The sequence below is a fragment of the Gymnodraco acuticeps genome, unplaced genomic scaffold (assembly GCF_902827175.1).
Source record: "Gymnodraco acuticeps unplaced genomic scaffold, fGymAcu1.1, whole genome shotgun sequence".
NCBI lineage: Eukaryota > Metazoa > Chordata > Actinopteri > Perciformes > Bathydraconidae > Gymnodraco > Gymnodraco acuticeps.
This window is the reverse complement of record NW_022991331.1, coordinates 323,345-347,294: the sequence shown is the minus strand read 5'-3', so window position 1 is coordinate 347,294 and position 23,950 is coordinate 323,345. Positions and strand designations below refer to the sequence as shown.

The following is a 23,950-nucleotide window of genomic DNA, read 5'->3' as shown; positions in this document are numbered from 1 at the left end:
TTTTGCCAATATTTGATCTTAGCATCAGCAAAAATATCACAGCGACAGAGCAGCAGAAGAGAATTCAAAAACAAATATTTTAGTCGGTGAGGTCAGAACAGGATTCATCTGGTCAGTCAATAATTAGAGATGTAAGTATTGCATATAAACAGGAATAATATAGCAATTAATCTTTCCTGGAACCAAAAGATTAATCAAATGATATTCATTCTCAGAGGGAAAATAATTATATTAGTGTTTACATAAAAACCTAATTAACAAAACCCCCCAAATGAATGTGCCAAGCAATATGTTATGCATGTTAGCAATATTGTATCAGTGGCCATGTCTCTTTATTCCATACACATTTGTACAAATCAGAAACAAATGCAAATGATACTGTGCAATTACAACAAAGAGATTTCTCAGCAAACAGCACTGGATTAAAGCAGCTATTGAGTTCAGACCCACATTATGCTCCATTAAAAGACTAATAAGGGCCTATACAATGTGGCTTTGATATGACTACCTGTCCATACAGGATATGTTTTGCACTGAAGGTCAGTGTTTTGAATATCATTTATCCCTCCGAACAATTCAAATGGAACCAAGAAGGAAATACTTCTTTTAAGGCTCAGTGTTGTGCCAGATATCATTGAGATGCAGACCGAGACAAACCATCTGAGACAAATTCCCATTCGACATTTACAGTCCTTGAGAGTATAATGAAATTCATATATTTTCAAACATACATATATCTCAGTAAGCCCTCAATGGAATTAAGAGTTATTTGACCAGCTGGATATTTGAGATGGATCTATCAAAACTGCTTGTCATTTTTAACTAATGTTTGACTGGGTAAAGTTGAAACTTTAGATTGGCATTTCGACTCAAAAGATTTACTGGTGTTACGTTCCTGTGACAGGGATTAATGCTCAATTCCAATACATTTTCCCAGATATCATCTTTCCTACTAGACTGTGCACATTTGTGATTAAAGTGACACATATCCGACTGTGAACAGATCTTTTTTTTACTTTCAAATGCATCCAATAACCTCGTACACTTGTGTTGGAACCATACTGTACCAAAGAATGTCACATTTGCATTGGAAAGAAAATGGATGATAAAGCGATGCTATCATTTATGCCCCGATTGATTTGTAAACGTCAACTAACAATTAGTTATATTTTATGAGGATAAGGCTTAAAAGACAAATGGCCTGTGATCTGGTATGTATCCGATTTAGGACAACGTATAGTAATGGCTCAGATCTGATTTAAAAGTCATTTTTGTATCCACACTCCTCTGAAAAGTGTCAAATGAAAGCAGGAGAACTGAGATTTGAGCGACATTTTCTTCAATGTTAATGAAGCCTTAGCATCTCTTCTAATGTTACTAATTTGGCTTATTCACCAGTACAAATTATGCACCATTTTCATAACAAAATGACAATTATTGCTGCTCATTTAAAAAGCATGCATTATGTAAATCTGCGTAAAGCTATAATTGATTACTGCTTATTAAATGTGATGAACTGTTCGTAAACAAACCAACAGCACATCTTAAAGTCATCAAGACATTTGAGATCATCAATAATGACCAATGGATGCATGATTACAATGAGTACAGAAATGACAAACAACACTGTGGCTTCATCTGTCCATATTAAGATAAGCGAGGAGCGGGCGGATCCAGAGAGAGAGAGAGAGGCATTCACTCGGATGCTGATTTGAATATGATTAATGGAGGGCCAGGTCTTCAAATCCCATCCAGCTCCCACAGCCAGTCTGCCTCTGATAGGCTAACACTCAAAGTTGCCTTCGCTATCACAGCTCACACTCACCGTCTGTTTCTGCCCTGGAGCTCAGGAGGGGAGTCTGGGGGATGTCTAAGCCAAGATCTAAAAAGAAAGGGTCAGAGACGGTCGGTCCAACTGGACTTCAGTTCGGTATTACAACGACCCCATCAATAACAGAAAGCTCACACTGTCTTGTTTTCCTCTATTCAGACTTTACTTCATAAAATTGTCTACATTTGATGTTTTTACGCAATCAAAATCTCATAGCTGTTTCATGGGGGGGGAAATGTGACCAGCTGTGTGACTGAGGTATGGACCAGGCCTCTATTAAACGCCTCCAGCTAGTTCAGAATGCAGCTGCACGTCTTCTCACTGGCCATAAAAAGCGCAACCATATCACCCCAATTCTGGCTTCATTGCACTGGCTTCCAGTTCAGTTCAGAATAGATTTTAAACTCCCTTTATTTGTTTTTAAAGCCCTAAATGGGCTGGCTCCTGCTTATATAGCTGAACTCCTCCATCGCTACACCCCAGGCAGAGCCTTAAGGTCGGCTGATCAGCTGCTGTTGATAGTGCCTAAGACCAGGCTCAAAACCCGAGGGCATCGAGCTTTCGCAGCGGCTGGCCCTAGGCTCTGGAATACTTTGCCCCTCCATGTGAGGTCGGCCCAGACCCTGGGGGTTTTAATCAACACTTAAAACACACCTTTTCTCTTTGGCTTTTGTTTAATTATCTATTTATTAATTAATTAATTTAGTTATTTATTTATTCATTTAGTTCTTTATTTTAATATTTATAACATAACATAGGATTTCATAAAGTATTTTTAAAATAGTTTATACATTATTCGAATATAGGAATAGTAGATACGATTACTTAAAATATCGTACCTTAAATTTCATATTTTTTCCCTTTAGACCCTTGCGGTTTATTCTTAAAAACCCTTACCCACCCCCCATTTTCCCTCTGCTGGTCTATGGCCTTGTAGAGGGTAACGGGGTACAGAGTCGCTTAGATAAGCGGTGGAGTGCATCTGACGAAGAGATAGGTTGTTGTGCTCCCTATCTCTGTTTCTTATCTATATCTAATAGAACTGCTCTGGTCTTGATAGATTGAGTGGGGAAGTTCATGAGATCTTTCTAGAGGGTTATCAAGAATAACTTTTTATCCAATGACCTTTTCCCTCTCTGTCTGTGTCTGTGTATTCTCTTGTTCCGATTAACCCAGCCAAATCTTTTTTCTTGTTTTGTATCTATATCTACGCCGGGATACGGAGTCGAGGCTGATCCTCTTGCTGTAGTCCTGTGTCTTGGATCCTCGATCCTGAGTTCTGGATTAAGTCGTGGACTTCGGGTCGTGGCTGAACCTGTCTCTGCGGTCCTGCCTTGGGTCTCGTCATGCTGCTTCCCTGATGGCTTCCACAGGATTGTAGCTGACATCCTCGTGGATTCATCTTCTTATTACAGACACATGGATTTCCTAACATTCGGTCTATATGCTGTAAAATGTATTATCTCTTTGATTTACACACGGCATCTATTGCACGTCTGTCCGTCCTGGGAGAGGGATCCCTCCTCTGTTGCTCTCCCTGAGGTTTCTCCCATGTTCCCTTTAAACTGTGGGTTTTCTCTGGAAGTTTTTCCTTGTACGATGTGAGGGTCTAAGGACAGAGGGTCTAAGGACAGAGGGTCTAAGGATAGAGGGTGTCATTTTTCTCATACTGATATTCTGAACAATCTGTGCTGTTGTATTTGCTGTAAAGTGTCTCTACTGTAGGCTATTTTTATTATATGTACAGCACTTTGGCGTGACCAAAAATCGTTTATAAATGTGCTATATAAATAAAACTTGATTTGATTTGATTTGACTGAGCAAAGAGTCACTCACCAGTGTGTCAAGTACATTCATGTCAGTTTACAAGCATGGAAATTACACCCATTGCGCACACCTGAAATGACAATAAGTAAAAGTGAAAACAATTTCCACTTTTCTAAATACAGTATGCACCAAACACCAATGGTCAACACTGGCTATGTCCTTTTTGAGAGCACTAAGAACCCAATACACATTTGTAGTTACACATAAAACCAAGAAGCAACCTCCTGGTTTTGAAAGTGAAACCAATGTGGACGTGCCATTAACCTGTACTGTCTCTAATGACTATGGAGGACAATTTTCAATGTATTTGTCAGTAGTTTAACACCTTCAATAAGGCATAATTATTCAATTTGTAAATGATGTTCCCATTCAAAGTTAAAAAGAAGATGAATATGAATATGCCTAAAGGCGTGGCTATATGTTCATTTGTTTTAAGCATGAATTCCGCTCGCCAAAATTAGCATCCCGATAAATGTAAAGCTAACGTGAATTCCACATCCACACGTTGATATCAAGCTAGCTAGATAGCGCTAACTTAGCTGATGAAGGCACCTTATTGGCCGTTCCCCAGATATCGTCACTTCAGGCACCATAACACAATTAAATGCCCTATAAAGGGTTCAAATCGCCAACACCAATTGGTGACATCAAGGTGACTACGTCCATCCACCTACTTCAAATAGAATTAAAAACGAACCGGCTTCTTAAAAACGTAAAATGTTGTTGAGTTCTTTGACTTGAAATGCCGCCAACAATGGAATCGAGGTTGAGATGAATTAATGTGCACATTGGCCAGTTCAATCAGTAGATATTTCTTCCAGCAAAACAATTGTGTGTGAACAAAATGTTCCGCAACCAAATTTAACCAACACTACCTTTTCACAAAGAAACACATTTAATTGTGCAACTTTGTGGTGAGGCTGACTGATCACGGACTAAACATTCATATCATGGTCCAATGGACAGGGTATTTGACAGATGATACACAGCAATGACCCTTGGCAGCCAAAATGACAGCTAAACGAAAACCAAATTTAGCAAATGTTGTTCTTGCTGATTGCTATTGAATTTTCAAAATTGCCTGGAATTGAGCTTGTCATATTTCCCCTGATAGCATGAAACAGAAAGCATTCGTATCGAGAAAAAACACACGAGAGGGAGTGATCTAGAGCAGTGGTTCTCAAACTGTTTTCAATAATGTACCCCCTTTGAAAAAGAAATTCAGCCAAGTACCCCCTGATCAGTGCAAAAACAATTTGTTAGGGACAAAATGCCTATATAAAGAGGTACAGCACAGCGCTGCACCATCAGTGTCTGATTTATTAAAACAACAACCTTGTAACTGAGAAAAACTTAAATGCTACATTTCAAATGTTTACAAACCATCACTAAATTCATGGCAAACCAATTTTAACATCATGCAATAACACTAAAATTACATTAGTTGCTTTGAACTGATCTTTTTAATAAGTTGTACTTACAATGTAGTGAGAAACATGGGCTTGTGCTTCACTGAGGATCTTTGTCATTCTGACAGGGAGGCAACTGCGGTTATTACACTTCCTGTTTTGAAATATGTGTAACTCTGTTCACATAAAACCCACACTGCTCAAACTTCGTTACATTTCCTAAAATTGGTTTATTTATTTATTTTGGGGCGTGGGGAATGAAGAGAAAAAAATATATGAGCATTTTATGAGCATGGGATTTTGACCCCTCATATAAAACATATGCATAATGCTGCGCTATACTTTGCGGCCACACGCCGTTGCCAAGCAACGTTTAATATAAGATCTAGCTAGATCTGATAGATTTGGACAAAAACGCGAGTGAAGTATAGCCGGACGCGAGAGAGAGATCAGATCAGCTGCTGCTGCTGAGGGAGAACACGCAGCTCTGCTTGATCACAGCTCCGCCGCTGTGACGGACCGTTGAGCGGAGCAAAACACACTAAGAGTTAGACCTAACACACTTAGCTAGTTTATCTACTCTGGAACTAGCTAAACTAGTTATAAATATATGTATTCTTTACTGTCGGGTCACTTATTACAGGTTCAGCGAGCTGCACGAGACTGACGAGCTGTCAGGAGAGGGAGAGGAAAACAGAGCACCCCGTTTATTTTTCCCATTTTATTATCCAGAGTTTCTGTAAACCTTTGAATAAAGTAGTTAATCTACTATTAGTAGTTTGTTTAAATGCATTAATTACGTTTTTTTTTTCATTAACATAAAATAAATCTCACGTACCCCCTGCAGTACTCCAACGTACCCCTAGGGGTCTGCGTACCCCCATTTAAGAACCACTGATCTAGAGGAAAGGGAACGTGGGAGAGATTATAAAACGGTTTCCACACTTGAACATTAACCATGCTATGTGCAAGCCTATTTTTGTCTTCCCAGGGAGTATGCTATTGCAAAGAAGGTGAGGCTTGTTGCAAAACATTGTGAGATGATCAAATGTATTGGTTTTCCTGCCCTGCAGGTGTGCTGGATTCATTTTCATCTCAGTGTGCTGCACTGACAAGGAGTTCAGTGAAATGCAGCGTCGTCGTGGGGAAACTAAGCCACTTTCTCATTCGATGTTATCCCACCCCATGCCATCTGGCTCATGCAGTCCAATATGTGCATAGTTAAGCATATACTGGTATTAAGATATCTGCAATGGCATAGCTTGCTGTTTGTAATAAAATGTATTTTCTCACCCCTTAGGAGTGAAGTATTAGTTTCAGCTGAGTGTATTTATGGGGTCAAGCTGGTTTAACAAAAGAGATTTTGATATGATGAGCTTTGTCCAGTGTCGAGTTATTTGATTCCAGCACTCTGTCATGTGTGCACAAACCAGTGACAGACAAACAGAACAACCTGCTATGCAGTGGCGGCTGGTGGAAAATATTTGTGGTGGGGCTGTTGATATAGTGAGTAAAAAAAATGTTTTGGGGAGAAATGACCCCTTAAATTAGGACTTCTGGTGATGTAATGGCGCGTTTCCAGGGCAGCGCGGAGCTCGCTTTAATGCTGCGTTCAGACCGGACGCGATGCGATTATTCGCTTGGCTCTAAACGCTCCTATCGCATCGCTCTAGTCGCTCGAGTTTCACCGCGGCTGCCAGCTGTGTTTACTCGCATCATTCAAACAATACGCGCTCGGGAGCTACAACTACAACAAAATGAACATATTTGACCGTGATTAAATTGTAATACACGTTTCTAAATGATGCCGAAGTAACAACATACTGTTACCGGTTAGTAAAAACCATGAATTAATGCTTTGACAAGTCTGCAGACAGACGGCAGGCGAAAAACCTTTTAGAATGCTTGTTTTCTGAATGGAGCTTGGCTAAGCTAACGTTATATATGCTCCGACCGTCCACACTCACAACAACGGCCTATACAGACATAAATAAACCAGCGACTGTATTCTCCATGACACAGACAGTCTGTGGTTTGTACTTGTTTAACTTTTGTCTAGTTTCTGAACAGATCGTATCTGTCCCCGGCTGTTTGAAGAGCAAGCATGGGAAACAAAAGACAGCATTTACCTGTTTGCATCCAGCTAGCCATGCCTTTCTGGTGTACCAGCTACGTGAGAAGCCTCGTTGATACGTTTTGTCTTTTTCACGAGCTTGCTGCGATATATACAAATCGGGTTGGTCCGGTCCAAGGTCTTTAAGCAACAGTTTATCTCCCAAACTTCTCCTTTCGAAAGGATTAGAGATTAGCTCTTGAACGGAATTGGGCGGGAACCGAGGTCCGGCGACTCCACCTGCACACGAAGCCATTCTCATCCAACTCATCCAACACCTTGGTCACTCACGAGTCTAAAAAACAACTCACGTCACGTCACTCACGTAAGCAACGTGGGCGCCAACGTGAGCGCCCTCGTGACCAAAATATTTGACGGCGCTGATTGGCTGAAATTATGTTTCGGCGGCACAGTTTACTATTGAGACTTTTGCAACGTGCTGGTTGCTGCTGTTTGGCTCGGGGGCTCCTTGCATGGCGCCCGGTAATGATAAACTAATGCCACGGGCAAGGCCAGGCAGGAAACATGTGACTTATCAGTAACTTTAGACATCGTAACACAATTTTAAACGAGATTTTATTGTAGATTATACCTTTTACTGATACCAATTGTATGATATTTACCTTGTTCATTAAAAATTAAAATATAAAATATATATATTTAAAAATATATATATTTTACATTTTATTTTTTTTTGTGTGGGAAGAGGTGGGGAGGTGCCCCTAGCGCCCCTATGGGCCGGCCGCCACTGCTGCTATGACAGGAAACTTTAAACATTACAATCTGTCAGTTCTGACACTCGGATAAAAAGTATTGAGTAGAAAGGCAGTCAGCTGAAACCACACATGTTGTACTCAGGCTTTACAACAAATACAAAACAACTTGGAAAATATCTGAGAAACCAAGATTGTCAGAGTAAAAAGCAGCTGTCACTTTCTTTGTACGTTGGATGGCAATCACAACATCTTTTATGATATTACTACCCCATGACTCTTGTCTCTTCTAACTTTCAAGCTTGATCTAACAACCATTTGAAAGCATGGCTACAAATGCATTCCCGTCCTCAGAACAACAGCACTCTCGAATGAATTTACTACATTTTTACTCTACATTTGGAAAGAGCTGTATTAAAAGCTACGAGCACTATGAGTGACAGTGGGTCCTTCCTTCTCCTTTGTGACAAGGCGTAAGTGACAAATATAGCAAAATAGAGGTAACTGTAGGCAGATGTTGTTGCCTTTGCACTGAGCCAGTCCAACTAACTCCCTTTTGTTTTTGCTTTTGTTTTTGCTAAGCTAAGATAACTGGCAAGTTAAATCAAGCTATATTGTTGGTGTTACTGTAGAACAAATACCAGTTTCCATTGATATCTTATTCTGCCAAAGCTAAATCAATCCCAACTAAAGACAACAATTAATTTGCAGATTTAGCCACTGAAAGCTAGCTGTGGTTTGGGTTGTCTCAACAATACCCAGAGAGCTGAACTACATGCTAAAAGGAGAATACTGGTCTTAGTACTTAGTACTGGTCTTAGTTTACCTTTCAAAAGTCCTCTTAACATCCATCAACAAGGCTGTTGAAGGCTGTGGTGTCAAAGCTAACTAACATTACATTTTCCAAGAAATAGGTTGAACATGAGCAACATTCTACATGGATGTTCTGCAGTCTATTGTGGATGAAGGCTTAACGTTAGTACATATCAAAAAATAACAAACGTTTAAAATATGGTTAGCGTTGTGTGATCAGGCTGATTGATCACCTTACTGAGGCATGGCTGAGAATTCAGAAAGGCAAAGGCAGTACCGGCTTACAACTTATGTTTATCTTTTATTTCTCTCTCTTTATGTTACCTTGTTTGTGTGGAAGCATTTTGAAATCCCTAAAAGCTGCAATACAAACAAGCGATCCTAGGTCTTTTTTCACATTAGACATAGCAGGACCCATATGTGTCACTAATGACAATAATGATGGCTCACTTCCAGTAGGTCATGCCATCATTAATTATATGTATGTACTGTACAGCTGTAGATGTACCCTTGTGGCAATACAAGATCGTGACAGCTTAATTTAAAAACCACCTGTACAACCGACATACAGACATGAGGTACAGTAACACAAATGGTGAGGTGTTCCTTAAGAGAAGACAGCCTTGTCTAATCAGAATCAGTATGGTGGCTGCTGAGTCTTACCTTCTAGTCCATGTCACTTTAACGTCATCAAAGGCAATGTCAGCAGAGAGCATGTCATCCCTATCAAGCCATACATGCATTAAGGTCAACCTTCGCAAAGTCAACATCCTTCAGCTGCTGAACTTATCCAACCTGCAAACAACAGCTGACTGAGACGTTCTAGCTCTGCTCTTGTTACCCCATTGAAAGTTCAAAGCAAACAAAGTAAAGTAAATAGCTAAAGCCCCTCAATTGAATTGAATGTATGAACATATCAGCAACTTTGGACAATCAGTCAATATTTAACATCAATGATTAAAGTATATGTCTATCATTTTTACAAGCTATGGTGTTAGCATTCATCAAACATGTCTTCAGAGTTCCTTTTTGCATGTAAGAAATTTTTTGTTTTTGAGATAATGTATACAACTATATAGGTCCTGCACTATTCATTTAAGTGGGGGCCACAATCTAGTTTCTAAGACGTTGGTTGTACAAGTTGAAAAAAAAAAGTTTCTATCCTCATCATCACCTGTGAATAGTGCAAAGCATGCTAAATGTATAATGAAAGGCAGAAGGCAAAGTGTTCTGGCAATAACTACATACGTATCGTTTTTATATCCCTGCTAGTTGAAAGCTAAACAGTGACTTACAGATGATTATTTTGCTAAATGTGATGCATCGATACCACCTTAAACTACCATAACAAAAATCAGCTTAACAGTAAGGGTTCAGTTCAGTCCTATAATGATAGTGAACATAATACACAAGGGATCAGTAACTTAGTTGTGACTGTTTGTAATACTTTGTGTTCTTCTGTCATAATGTACAGACCATTTCTCTAACTGGAGTATTTTTTCCTTCCAACCAATATCCTAATTAAAAGTGAAGACAAGCAACATCTTCTTCTTACTGTGACTTTTCATTTAGGCTATAGTGTAGGTGTGCATCATTACAATGCTCCCTAACATCTGTGTTTCATCTCTCCAATTGTATTTAACAAGGCCTAGTGAGATTCTGTGCTCTCACCCCGCTGCACACTGTTAGAACATGAGGTGCTTAACTGTGCCACTCCGATATGAAGTTGTATCTCGTTTTAATTAGTGCACACAGAGGTATGATAATCTGTGCTCTATGTTATCAAAGCCTTAACAACATCCCACGTCTTTGATTAGTATATCTCCCTCCCAAAGATTACAATATCAAAATAGTTATAACTCACAAAAACATATAAAACAAAAGCAGATAGCAGATGCTCACGTCAAACTTTGAACCTGTTATTGAGATTGTTTTAAACTGCAGTATGCTAATTTGGAAGCAGAAGGAAGATGATATAATAACATCATGTAAACAGTGACTGTGAAACCCAACCATCTGCATTATAATTGACAGTCCTCATGTGCAGGTGTCAGCGCTTTGTGTGAAACTAATAAAAGCTAATTGTAGATAAAAACTTACTCAATATTCATGAATTATTAATAATCACAGCATAAATTCAAAAAGGCTTCTAAATAATAAATGAAGGCAGATAAAATCCAATCTTCTTATCCATTTTTCTAATTAGTAAGTCAATCAATCAGCTTTAGAATCAACCCATTATTATTTTACGTTCGATATAATCAATACACAAACAGCAGAGGAGCGTGTAATGCCTGTCAGGGTGGAGGCTCTGAGGACCTGAGGAGCTCTCATCTCTGGGACTGTCCACTCGCACAAAGTAATGAGATCATCCTGGGTGAAGTGATGCTGAAAATGAATCATCTCCTCCCCATCCCCTGACGGCACAGTGGGCACATTTCTGCTGGACCTTGTACTCCGAGGCCATCCATCCTCCAACAGCATGCAGGGCAGTGGCTTCACTCATCACACACACAGCCCCCCACCCCAACCCTCACCCCAACAAAAGCACCTGACATGAAGCCTGTATCTAATCCAATCACAGCCCTACAGGACAACTCAAGCAGTCGGTTTTCTATAAGAAAACATTGGCACATAAATTCAAGCACAAATTGTTGCAGGTCCAGTTATTGTTTGGCCAGGTGACAATCTATATGTGTTGATGAAGGCAAGTCAGCATAGAAGATATACGCCGATCAAACCTCAAGGATATGTTTTCTGTTAAGAAGAAATGGCCGTTTGAGTTAAACACAATTTTTGCTCTGAGTCAGAAGTATAAGAAACATTCCTGTGGGTAATGAAATCACAATGCACAATCAGTGCTGGGTTGAAGGATGGCCGTGGTCTTAATCTATTAGACCTTGCAGCCTGTTTTCATTCTGCCCCGATATTAGGACAAAGCGCATTGATGAATTCCTGCAAGGCGAGGCTTTTTCCTGGACAGACACAAACATAAACAATCCGGTGCTAAGAAAAAAGAAGGTGCAATGTGGCCGTGAAGATAAAGCTTAATCTTTCACAACTCTGTCAGTGTTATAGGAAAAGACAGTTTAAAGGTTTAGAATAATCACAGATGTCAGCGATTTTTCATTTTTGCAAAAGCTATGAGACGTCTCGGAAATATGTCTGGAGGAGCCGTGCTGAGAGAAGGAGCCGGGGAAGGGACTATTTTCTGTGTAAATCAGGGGGGAAACGGTGCAGGTCACAGGGCTGTTTGAGTGACAGCGCCACAGGAGACAGAAGCAACACAGACAGGCTGTGGGGACGGACACCTAACAGAGGACAAACAGGCCTTTGACCAGCCGACCTTCCCCCGGAGAGCGAGGAGTACAAGAGTTCTAAAAATGTCCACAAGAAAGCTGAGGCCTCTGTTTGTGACGGATGACTCACTCTGGTCACACAAATCCACATGAATGAGCCTACAGTGGCCATTTGCCATGCACATTCTCACATAAAAGAGCCGGCAGTGCCACGCTCCTGTCGAGGAACCAGTTTAATGCGAGTGTAAGCAGCTCATCACATGATCGGTTCATTGCAAATCCATTTAGTGTGCAGTGCATTAATCATGCTGCAGGCTGCCAAGGTTCACCGTTTATTTTTGCCTTGTAGATTACAAGAGAGGGGCGTTGGAAATCCTCTTTAATAGCGAGGAAGCTCTCATTCGACTCTGCTTATTTGTCCGATGCGTGTAAAGTTACATGCATGCTCATAAGGTGTGATAGAGAAGCAGCTGACGGATACGGTACGTGCACGTAATAAGCAGGAAATATTGCTATGACATTAAGCTTCGCTGCAAACTAAGCATTGTGTTCACAAAGTTAAAAGGTATTACTGGCCATTTGTGGAAATAGCTTGCTGTACAGTAGGTGTAGATATCGTTATGAGATTCTCAATCCCACCCATCAAACCCCCCAGGGCTCTCTCTCAATTACATACGTTTTGCAGAGCTGCACTGAGTGGGGTTCTGACATTATACTCAGTGCTGAGGTGATGTTACCGCATCACAGAATTAGATTGCATTACAATAAGGTTATGAGTATTAACCCAGATGTAAAAAATAGCGAACACACCAGCTGCTAGCACCCCACACATACTACGTCAGTGTTGTAATTAGATTCATAGTTTGTCATTACACAAAGAAAGCAGGTTATTCCCAAGAGTGATCACGATCATTTAGCGCGTGTCACACTCCATCAGAACCACCCTTATCCATCAAGGCTGAATACGTATATATATTAAAAAATAGCCACTCTGTGTCAGGTATCAAAAAGCACGTTGATTCATGAAACATCACACAAACTTGCATTATTCGTCAACATCAGATAGGACTCAAGACAGGACTTGATGGATGGATGTGCCAGAGGGAAAGTAATTTCCACTAACTTATTCTGTCTGCTGTGAATAAGAAGAGGCGAAGGCGAGGTGAACCGGGTGCTGAGGCAGAAAGCGTCAAGGGATGCACTTTAGTGTGTAGAGTGTTAGAGCATTCAGTGTGAAAACAAAACAAGAGGCCAAAAATAGGGAGAGCAAAAGTGTAAGAAATGACATTTTACAGTATTGTCAGCTGTATTGTAGTGTTTGTGTAACAGACTAGCTAGCTCTTCGCTTAAATGTACTCATGCGTATTGTTTGAAGAATGTTTTTTTCCTTCCTTCGTTTAAAACAAAATCCTTTAACTCAACACAAATGCCATAGACTTTATATACAAATACACAAACACACGTGACATGTGACTGTTGAATAATGTAGCAGTGACCTCCATGATGCATCTGTTCCTCAAGGATAGATGCAACATGTCCTGTTAGCAAGATTAAAACCAGTACAATTTGCAACTTGCAATTCCCTGGAATATGTTTCCTCATGTGTGACGCCTCACAAAAGAGATAAAAGCTTGACTTGTCCAGTCTTCAACATTGAAAACATTTTTCTTCAAATATACACCCTCAACAAATTGTTGTTTTGAAAACCTGAAATGCCATTTATTCAGAAAAGAAGCCGAAGAATGCTTTTTCTTGGATCATCTGGGGACGATGCTGCCTCACATCCTGTGCAGTCTGTGAGCATGGTATATGAAGGCGTAATGCACATACATACTGAAAGACCCTTTTTACAGGATTTTCATTTCAAAACGAGTCAGCCGGGAAACATTACAAAGTCAGACGGAGAATGTGTTGATGGAGCTAACTTTAGACTAATTAGCTAGCTACAGCTGATTAAATATCCCAGCATCAAAATGGAAGGTCACCGGTCTACCTTCGTCTGAAACTAACTACCAAATGTTTTGGAAATGACTACGAATCTTGATTGGAATGCTGTGAACAGTGACTCGGAGAATAAGATGAGACAGGCTGCCAGAAAGACAGTGTGAAACTTCTTCTTTTCTGTTCGTGTGAAATGACATTAAAGTGCAGGGAAGCAAAGAAGCAACCCAACTGTTATCTAGAGAAAAACACAAACTGTCATTTAAAGACAGACCTCTCTACCACAGGGCACTCCTGGCTGACATTGTCCTCATGTTCAGCTTTAGATTGCTATAACGTGTGCTCCGTGAAGAATAATAATCAGTGTAAAGTCTTTGCGAATGAGAGTGACAATATGGATACCATGCACTTAAGAGGACTTCAGTATCTTTTACAGACGTACACACTCACTCATGGGCGTCGCAGCCATTATAAGAGGGTGGGACAAGTCCCCCCCACTTTTTCAAATGATTAGTTTAGACCCCCCCACTTCTACCATGTGGAAAGTCCGTGAATCGGTCTCTCCACTCGCCGCACTTTGTAGAGCTCTGTGTCAGTGCTCCACTATCAAATCCATTCCACTTGCTTATTGAGAGAATGCCCAAATCAATGAAACTCCGTTCCATGTTTTCACTGCTACTTTGTACCAAGGCAGATTCTCCCATAGTGCGCGCATGTTCAAGGAGTGTTGTCATAGTTGGACAGCTCAGATCTGTTGCATGAAGCGATGCCGGTAGCGGAGGTAAGGCACACACACCAAATGTTCAGGACATTGTTAATACAGCGAAAATCAAAGCTGACGATCTCTTGGTTTGATATGTTTTCTCCCCCAGACAACATGGATATAAGAACATTGTTTTCAAAGAAGAGGAAAGTAAGTCATCAGCTGGTAGCAGTTAATCAGTTAACACTCAGTGATGGCGACGGCGGCAAAAGCGTCTCACTTCTGGAGAGGAGTTTCGTCTTTATGTCATGATAGAGAGACACAAATACTGAATAGTTTAGATGATAAAAGGCATGGAAATGCTAGGTTACTAGTATTTATCATGTAAACAGGGAACATGAATAACCCGATCTCTCTGTGCTCATGTAAACACCATGATGTCCATGTAGAGACGCAGTCAGTGTGTTTTACTGGAGCCTCAGTTCGATAAGAGATTATTTTCTGAGTTCTTTAATGTACTCTCTCTCAAAATGGTAATGTGCATTATGTTTTAATTATACTTCTTATCATTCAGAAGCTTTTTGTGTGTGTTTATGTTTTACTGAGTGCTTATTGGCAATTTCCATCCCAACTATTTATTTTCTGTGCACATTACATAGACTAGCTAAAATTCTACCTACTGCTTGAGACTTTGAGTCTTCAAAATGTCCAATGTCACAGACTGGGACTTACTTTAGAGTCAGTTGTATTTACATTCAGCAGACTTGTTATGATTCAATGTGAAAGAGTATACTGCTCAATAAATAATGATCACTTCACCACCTCTCTTGACATCTAGGCGCTTGAGAGTGAGTCAGAGGCAGAACACAGTGGAGAGAGGTTCGTTGCTGAGGTGAGTGATGAAAGGGAAATGACAGTTTAGAGTAAATTGTGATGTGGACTCTCATCCCAGAATGTTAAGGAAATCAGTGGAGATATTGAACAGGAAGCATTTCAGTCAAGAGGCATAATATGACCAATATAGACAGAAGAGCGACATTTATTTGAACATTTAAGTCAATGATACCATTCCTAGGTGAACTTAACATCGGTATGGAGTCAGATCAGTCTCAATATTAATAAATGCTCACAGAAGGATTCACAAATGTATTTTGCGATTTATATATAAATGACTCTCCACAACAATATCTCTCAATGCACTCACAAATATGTATTGTTGTATATAAATGTACAAAAAATTGGCATTTAAACTGCTTTTTATTAATCCGAAGACGGCTCTGAATGAATAATCAAATTCAATTCAATTCAAAATCTTTATTTATCCAGGTAAAATCCCATTGAGATCAATGATCTCTTTTTCAAGGGAGACCTTTCCTCATGCTAGTATAGCCACATAAAAACCACCTTAAAATGCACCAGAATACAGGAAATCTATTTTTTTTCGTGGGGGAGGACCCCCACACCCGCCATTAAAAATGTCCCCCCCACATTCAGAATGCTTCCTACGCCCACACTACTGAACACATGATCCCCACCAAGCGTTTTACGTGTTTGCGGTATAATAGCAGGAATGAATGTGAGGTCAAGAGATAAAATGTTTACTCGCATCACAGAGAATGTTTTTAGTTCCAGAAAGCAGAATCTATTCATTGTTCTCAAGGCTGCACGGCATTCTCCAGTAAGTCCAGTTTGTCCTTATTTGGGGGAAAAGTCATGGTTTTTATCAGACTAACCAAGTGCCAGTCATATTTCCACTACCAAGGCTCCACAACATTCATCATATAAAACATTGCTTTAGGGTTGGGAAGAATTTGGATCAGGGTTTGGGATAGGGTTGATAACTCTCCCTCCAAAATACATGTTTTGGGATTTTTCAAAGGAAGAGCCGATATTCTGTGTTGTGACAATCATCTATTTTATAGTCTGTGTGACTGGTTCATATAACAGGCTTTCTTTCTATCATAATTGTGCAGGTGTTGCTCGCCTCGAAGCTTCAGAAAACTTGCACAACCGCAAATGTGTCAGTGATGCCTGGGCTACAGAAGATTATTTGGAGGAAACTAAGCTGTTCTTTCTGAAGTATTATCCCGAGTCATCTTTCCGTCACACCTCAGAGTCTGATTGGAAATCCTGTTTGTAAATTTGCCGTATTGGAGGTTTGTGATAGCAAGTATCTGTTACTTGTTCGTGGATGAAACTTTCCCTTAAATCATTTTGTGAGCTTTTACTTTCAATGTTGTTAGACTGCAGTTATAGACTTTTAGGCATTCATTTAAAAATCTTCAATATTGACACTGGATCCAAATAAAGACACAGACTGTTACATTTACAATCTGCTGCCTGACAAACATTAATCATGAAATCACCCTCTCGACAGATGATGTATTGCTTTTGGAAATATTAGATCGAATAATAATCTGCTGCTTTCCAAAAACAAATATGTCCAATGGATTAGAAGATTAGGCTTAAATCATGGGTGGCCAGCGAGTGACGGTGGTCTTCTTACATAAGAGATAAACAATTACTGCGCCAAATCCTGATACAATAACTGATGGGTTCACAGCCAAGTTCAGATGAATAATTGATTGTAAAAAACTATTGTCTCTCCCAAACAGCTACATGAAAAGGAATTATTTATGAAATTGTGTATTTGTTTACCGATGTATAGAAAGCACTTTTCGGCAGTCGGAATATTTTTAGCGCACGGGAGGGTCGGAAAAAGAGATGAAAGTAGCTCCCAGTTCGATGTGGTACAGCACATGGTAATTCCATTCGCTACCCTTCAAAGCATTGAAAGTGAGGACTCTGATTTATTCATAAGCCAGGCGTCTTCTGCTCGAGAGCCATGGACAAAGGCGGATCACACAAAGGTAACAGTTCTGCTGAGAAAAGCAAATTACAAATCAAAACAAGGTGTGAAGAGTTTACATGTGGCACTGCACCGGAAACATTGCCTGCTCAACTCAACAGTATAACGTTGGTGTCAATCTAATGTTTTGTTTCCTTACAAACTTTAAGGCACTCAGGTTCTTCCATTTGTTTCAATAGTGGTGTAAAATGCTTCTCCTTTGCTGTTAGGTTTCTTGCAGCTCCATGTCAGAAATAATTCAACGTGATTCCTGCTGCACCACCTCCATCAAGCTCCTGTCAGTCCTTATCACAGAGTGAAGGTCACCACTCTGTCCTGCTCACCTGGCCTCCTGCAGAACGCCCACGTGTCCAAACAACTGACATCTGTGGCCGCGATGAGATTAGAAAACATGGTGTTTATCTCAGCTGCTAAATTGATACATCTCTACTGCAATATTGGCCTGGACTAATATAGAGTCTAGCAATTGTTTAGTGTTTCTGCAGGATTAAATTGTTGTAAAAGCCTCTGAGACAATATAAGGAACATTGCTGGTTAAAATAAACCTATTAGAGACCCTGATATGTTTTGAGTCAGCCGCTTTTGGAGGTTAGGGTTAGGGTAATGTTGTGAATCGAGTGGCCCATGGTGGTGGTGGGGTTATGGTATGGGCAGGCGTATGTTATGGACGACGAACACAGGCTCGATTCACAACATTGAACCCTAACCCTACACCTCACACCAGATACTGACTGGTTTTCGGACCCCCCCAGACCCCCCCAATAAAGCAAAACTGCACGTTTCAGAGTGGCCTTTTATTGTGGCCAGCCTAAGGCACACCTGTGCAATAATCATGCTGTCTAATCAGCATCTTGATATGCCACACCTGTGAGGTGGGATGGATTATCTCGGCAAAGGAGAAGTGCTCACTATCACAGATTTGTTCAGATTTGTGAACAATATTTGAGAGAAATGGTTATTTTGTGTATATAGAAAATGTTTTAGATCTTTGAGTTCATCTCATGAAAAATGGGAGCAAAAACAAAAGTGTTGCGTTTATATTTTTGTTCAGTGTAGATGGAAAAAATATGAACAACAAAGCCAAACAACGGCAACAACCCTGCATTAAGGCATCAACAAAAATCAACAATAGTGCTTCATGTAGAAGACTTCGAACAAGAAACTTAGAACACACACTTATGCGGAAATGTTTACTGAGGTCATTAATTACATTTTCTCATAGAGCTCTATATATCAGAATTGTTTGCAACCGGTGGAGTCGTTCATTGTTGGCTATTAGAAATAATGCAAGTTCAAATATAGGTTTTAAGATACTGGGTAACGTCCCCATTGGTGTCATTCTTTCAATCCGCTTTCATGGCAAGACGTGAAAATGTCACGTTTTGAGGGGTTGAAATCCTGAAGACTCCCAGTGTGGACCAACGTGACATTTTCCCGTCTTGCCGTGATACCGAGTGTCATTTTTTTCATCCAAGCTATTAATCTGCATGTTGACAGACGTCAGCCGGTCAATAGTTATAATAATCACACTTCCTCTCTGGATTCATCTTAAACTGACAACAATCAAATTAAATGACAGCATCAAATAATGTATGCTGTCTCTGGTGTGCGTTGTTTCATTAAGTAACCCGAGCATCCTTGACCAAAAGGTTATTTCTAATAAAGAAAAATTACTTTTAATCTCGAGCCTGTGGGGGCTTTAAACTGTGATCTGCTCAAATGTGATGGATATCTCACTGGCCAGTCCTTCCTCCTACAGCCTGATGACACATAATACATCTCTGTTATTCACAATACCTGTATTCCAATTAGCTCAGTCACAAAGGAAAATATTATCGATTGAAGATTTCAGATTTTTGTTTTCAGACCAAGTTTAATTAAGCTTCAGGAGATATTTCAATCGCCATCATAAAGATCATTTAATAATGTACCATTATCATGTAGTGACTGTCAGTATAATTGTCACATGATATTATTTACAATATAATGTAAACATTTGATCACAACTAACTAAATAATATGTGAATTAGATTATTTTCACATCAAGATACACGTACTTAATGTATACATTTTGTGTAATAAATTATCATTATGCACATTTGGTAACCCTATCTATAACAATGAGTAATTCATACATAAAATTAGCAGTCCAGCATAAAACACATATTTTTGTTCACATTTCACTTTGTGTGGTGTTTACCAAATAACACACAAATGATTATAAAGCATTATACGGATATTCATAAGCATTATACAAATGTACTTGCAAATAAAAAGACAGTGATTGACTAGCTTTAATGTATTACTTGACCTTCAAGAATCATTACAAAATGCTACATAATGTGTTTTTTGACCGTTGTTATGGAGCATTATAAATATTTACGAGTGCTTAAAATGTATTAGATCTGTATAATTATAGTTATAACTATGTCTTTATTGCATTGTAGGCATGAATGCCATATAAATTGTTACCAAAAATGCATTTGAGTGCAACCTCCCTTCACCTCACTTTCCATCAATGGCTTATTATACATGTGCTAGATCATAAAATCTATATTTACACGGTCATTACTTCACACTAATGTTCAGTAGAGGTGCGGTTATGCCCCTGGAATCCTTTCCAGGTAGAGCCTTTCCCTTTAGGAAAAACACTGCCATCAGTTTTCCAGTAAAATGCAACATAACCATGTCACAGCTGCCTGTCTGGCTGCCGGCCAAGGAAGTATTTTACTTGGAGAGGCGACGCGAATGACAGATGCCTGAGCAGCAACACAGCATTCATCAAGGCATCTGCAGGCTGTGAATACTCGCCTGCATCCACCTGCAGCTATTAAGACAAGCCACATCCCAGGCATGAGAGTATCTGGGCTGAAGCAGTGCTCCGGTATCACAGGCCTGACCCCGCTACACAACAGTCGGCTCTGTGTGTTAAAACACCCCATCCGCGCCATACATCACTGTTATCTCTATCACCCCTGTGAAGATTAGCCTTCAGCCCGCGCTGCCTTCCTGTTCAGACTGCAGCTGCCGAGCACCCAGAGAACCCCGACAGCACGAGGTGATAACCCAAAAAAACAAGTTTATATTCAGAAATGTGGAGGAATGCACTGACATGTAGGATGCCTTAACCTCATCCTCCGAGTAAGCAGGGCGACAGCACTACTGATTTATGAGTATGGGAAAATGTTGGTGTAAAATCACTAGGTCGGCACAATTTGGAAAAAAATGACTGCAATTGCGCTTTGATTTGTGACATGCTGTTCATATTATTATAAACATGTTGTGTACCAAACAGGGATTCTTTATAAAGTCTGTAGAAAATATTTGGATGCCTTCTTTGCAGCAACACAAAATTATAGCAACGAAAAATACTTTTCCAAACATTGGGCTTTGTCTCAACTGCGGTCTAGATGTTACACAAGTCTATATTGCAATTCATATATTGGTTAATTGTGCAGCCCTAAAATCCTATTGAAATAAATCTTTGAATTTTGTCATAATTTCACTTTTGTTGAATTAATTAACGGGGAATTTAATGAGCCCCAATTTAACTAGGGTACCCCAAAACACTCTAATGCACCCAACTGGGAAACATTGCTTTATGTTAATAATTTGGCAATGCATATCCATAACGCTTTTGTTTAGCTCTTCTTTAAGCACTTAAAGACACTTCACAATGCACGCATTTGAACATACAGAAATGCAAAAAAACAAGATGCAATGAAATGAGTTAGAAAACCAAACTATCGATCAGAAAGCAAAACTGGGGAAGAAGTTATTCAGCAAAAAGCCAGTTTGAAACAGTTAGTTCAAGGATGATAGGGTGTTTGACAGTCTGATATCGTTGGCGATGGCCTTTCAGAAGGAGGTGGAGCAACTTAGAAGGTTCTGTCACCCCAGGTCTGAAGTTTGGCTAAAAGCAACTTACAGTTACGCTCAATGTTGAGGTAACAGTTGTTTTACTACATTTGTGGTGGAAAACGAATAAAATGACGCTGCTGTCAGTTGCTAATCCACTGATTGTCTCTTTTTTTGTCTCTGCCTGCCTCTCTGTCATAATGTGGTGATGAGGGTCTTAAGGGGCCCATATGCATTCCAGATGACCCTCCTGAGAGTAATCGACAGGGCTTCATGAACGTGGCAGGTTTATTAAGGCAATGCTTGGAAATTAAGCCACAAAGTGGAATATTAATCATAATTTCAGTGGACTAAATGACAGAGGAGTGTGAACACTGAATACATTGTTGTGGGTGGAGGGGGCTTGCATTTGAATGAGAATGGCTAATGGCACATTTATTACGCAGGAGTAGCTTCCTGAGTGGGAAAGGGATGAGTGAGTGTGTAAGTTAGTGTGTGTGTCTGTGTGGATTGCTGTGTGTGTGAGGAGGAGGAGGGGGGGTCATTTTATTTGTAATGATCCCTGTATAACTGCACAAAAACCTAGTCAAGCCTTTCATGAATGGAGGTACCTTGTGACTACAGCACTTCAAATATGAGATAAACATCATAAACTGCAAGCACATCCATAACACAAACACACAAATACAAGTATCCAGATAAAACACTCATCAGCTATGTAATATCTGTCTTTATCACAATCTAATTTTAATTAATATTAAGCATATGCTATACTTATTTGGATGTCATATATATATGCATTTCTCTATTTATCATAATACCACGTGAGATTGATTCCTGCCTGGGTAGTGAAGCATCTGTGCACAATCTCTGATCTCTCGCTGCAGGTGACTCACGCGCGTCACGATCATCTAAATAGTGATGGATGAGGAGAGGGAACAGTGCACTTCCCTTCTTCCCCTACAGATGATGTGCACACCTCATGAGTGCCTTGCAAACCGACTTATTCTTGCATTAACGGAAACCCACCTCCACAACGCGGGCTGCCAAACCCTCTCTAACTGTGCGCATCAGCCTGGCGGAATGCGCAAAGGATCACGATGTTTCACTCCGGTACGGAAAACACTGCCAGCCCAAACTTTCTTTAAAACGCACAAAATGTGGATGAATGGAAGTATAACGCGCACCATAGGGGGGGACACCTAGCCCCCTACAGTCGCACGATACCTGTGCTAACGCAAAGCAAGGGGAGGCAGTTAATGATCTGCAGCGTGCAGGCAGACACACACACACACACAGAATCGCTTGAAAAGATCGCACACACTATTGCATAGCACAATAACTTTGAAGTATGCCTTACCTGTTCAGGAGAGGAGACACGAGAGCAGGCAGAGGAGAGAGAAGGTCGGGCGGAGCACCGAGTGTGAGATGAGAGGACTGCTACGTCCCGGCACTGAACTCCAAAGTGCGTCTGGCTTTTGTTCCTCGCCAATAAAGGACAGCGAGATCCAGCCCCCTCATATCAAACTATATCCAACAGTTTCCTCTCCATCCCATCTGATCTGGAACATGCGTAGAGAATTTGGAGGCAATATGCTGCTCAATAAAACATGTTTTCACTTAAATGGGAACCTATACACATGTCCATCCAATACCATTAGAATGAATGGTTGACAGGTGTTCAAACAATGGGTGTGCATCAACAATATTTATTTTGTTGCCACGGATTAAGGGATCATTTTTCATCGCATATAAGAATGTTTCCTCATTATATTTAGCTAGCTAATTGTATTGGGTCATTTATTTAATTAACATATTTAACTTGATTTACATTTGTATTTTGTTGAATCGTTTTGAAGAGTGTTCACAACCTGCTGAATGTGTCTTTGTTCTCAATGATTAAAAAAGACAAAAAATGATATTTCTGAGTTTTTAGGTCTCATATTTTCTTTGTATTTCAACGTGTGGCTTTTGAATCATCCACTTTTCTGCAAAAGGACCCTGATTAGAATGATTAGTTTACACTCATTATAATTAGTTTAAAGTCAATTATTGAATTTATTAATTCAAACCAATCTTCTCAAGTGTTGCCGTAACTACTAAGCTAACTCCACTTGTACTTATTACAACTTGCAGTAACTGATTTGTATGGCCACTAGGGGGCAGCAGAAACACATTGTCAACTCAATATCTACATATTATCCTCTTTAAATTTGAAAAAAAGCAAACTTGGTAGGTCATTTTGCTTAATCACACATTCACCAGTAATACAACAAATATTATCATTGATGTGTGTATGAATATACCAATATTCACAGTCTTTTAGTTCGGTTTCTACCTAATTCTACCCGAAATAGCCAATACATTTGTTTTTGGTGGCCCTATGCTAATTTCCAGGTTTATGTTTTTATTTAGTGTCTCTACTGTGACATAACTCCATGCTTTAATGTTCAAAAAGGTATTTATCTTTTGCAACTGCCTGTGCTGCAGCACCTCTTTTCACCCTCTGTCTGAAACCAGAGCCCAGTCTGCTCTGATTGGTTAGCTGGCCAGCTCTGTTCTGATTGGTCATCC

At 39.9% G+C, this 23,950-nt stretch overlaps 1 protein-coding gene across 1 annotated transcript in view; it reads right to left on the bottom strand.

Moving 5' to 3' along the window:
- Positions 1–22,856, bottom strand: part of LOC117562560 (contactin-4) — a gene marked incomplete at its 3' end in the record, with an annotated part of 120,518 nt that extends 97,662 nt beyond the window's left edge. Inside the window, 1 exon segment of the mRNA XM_034240410.1 lies at positions 22,737–22,856.
- Positions 22,857–23,950: the final 1,094 nt, after the last annotated feature.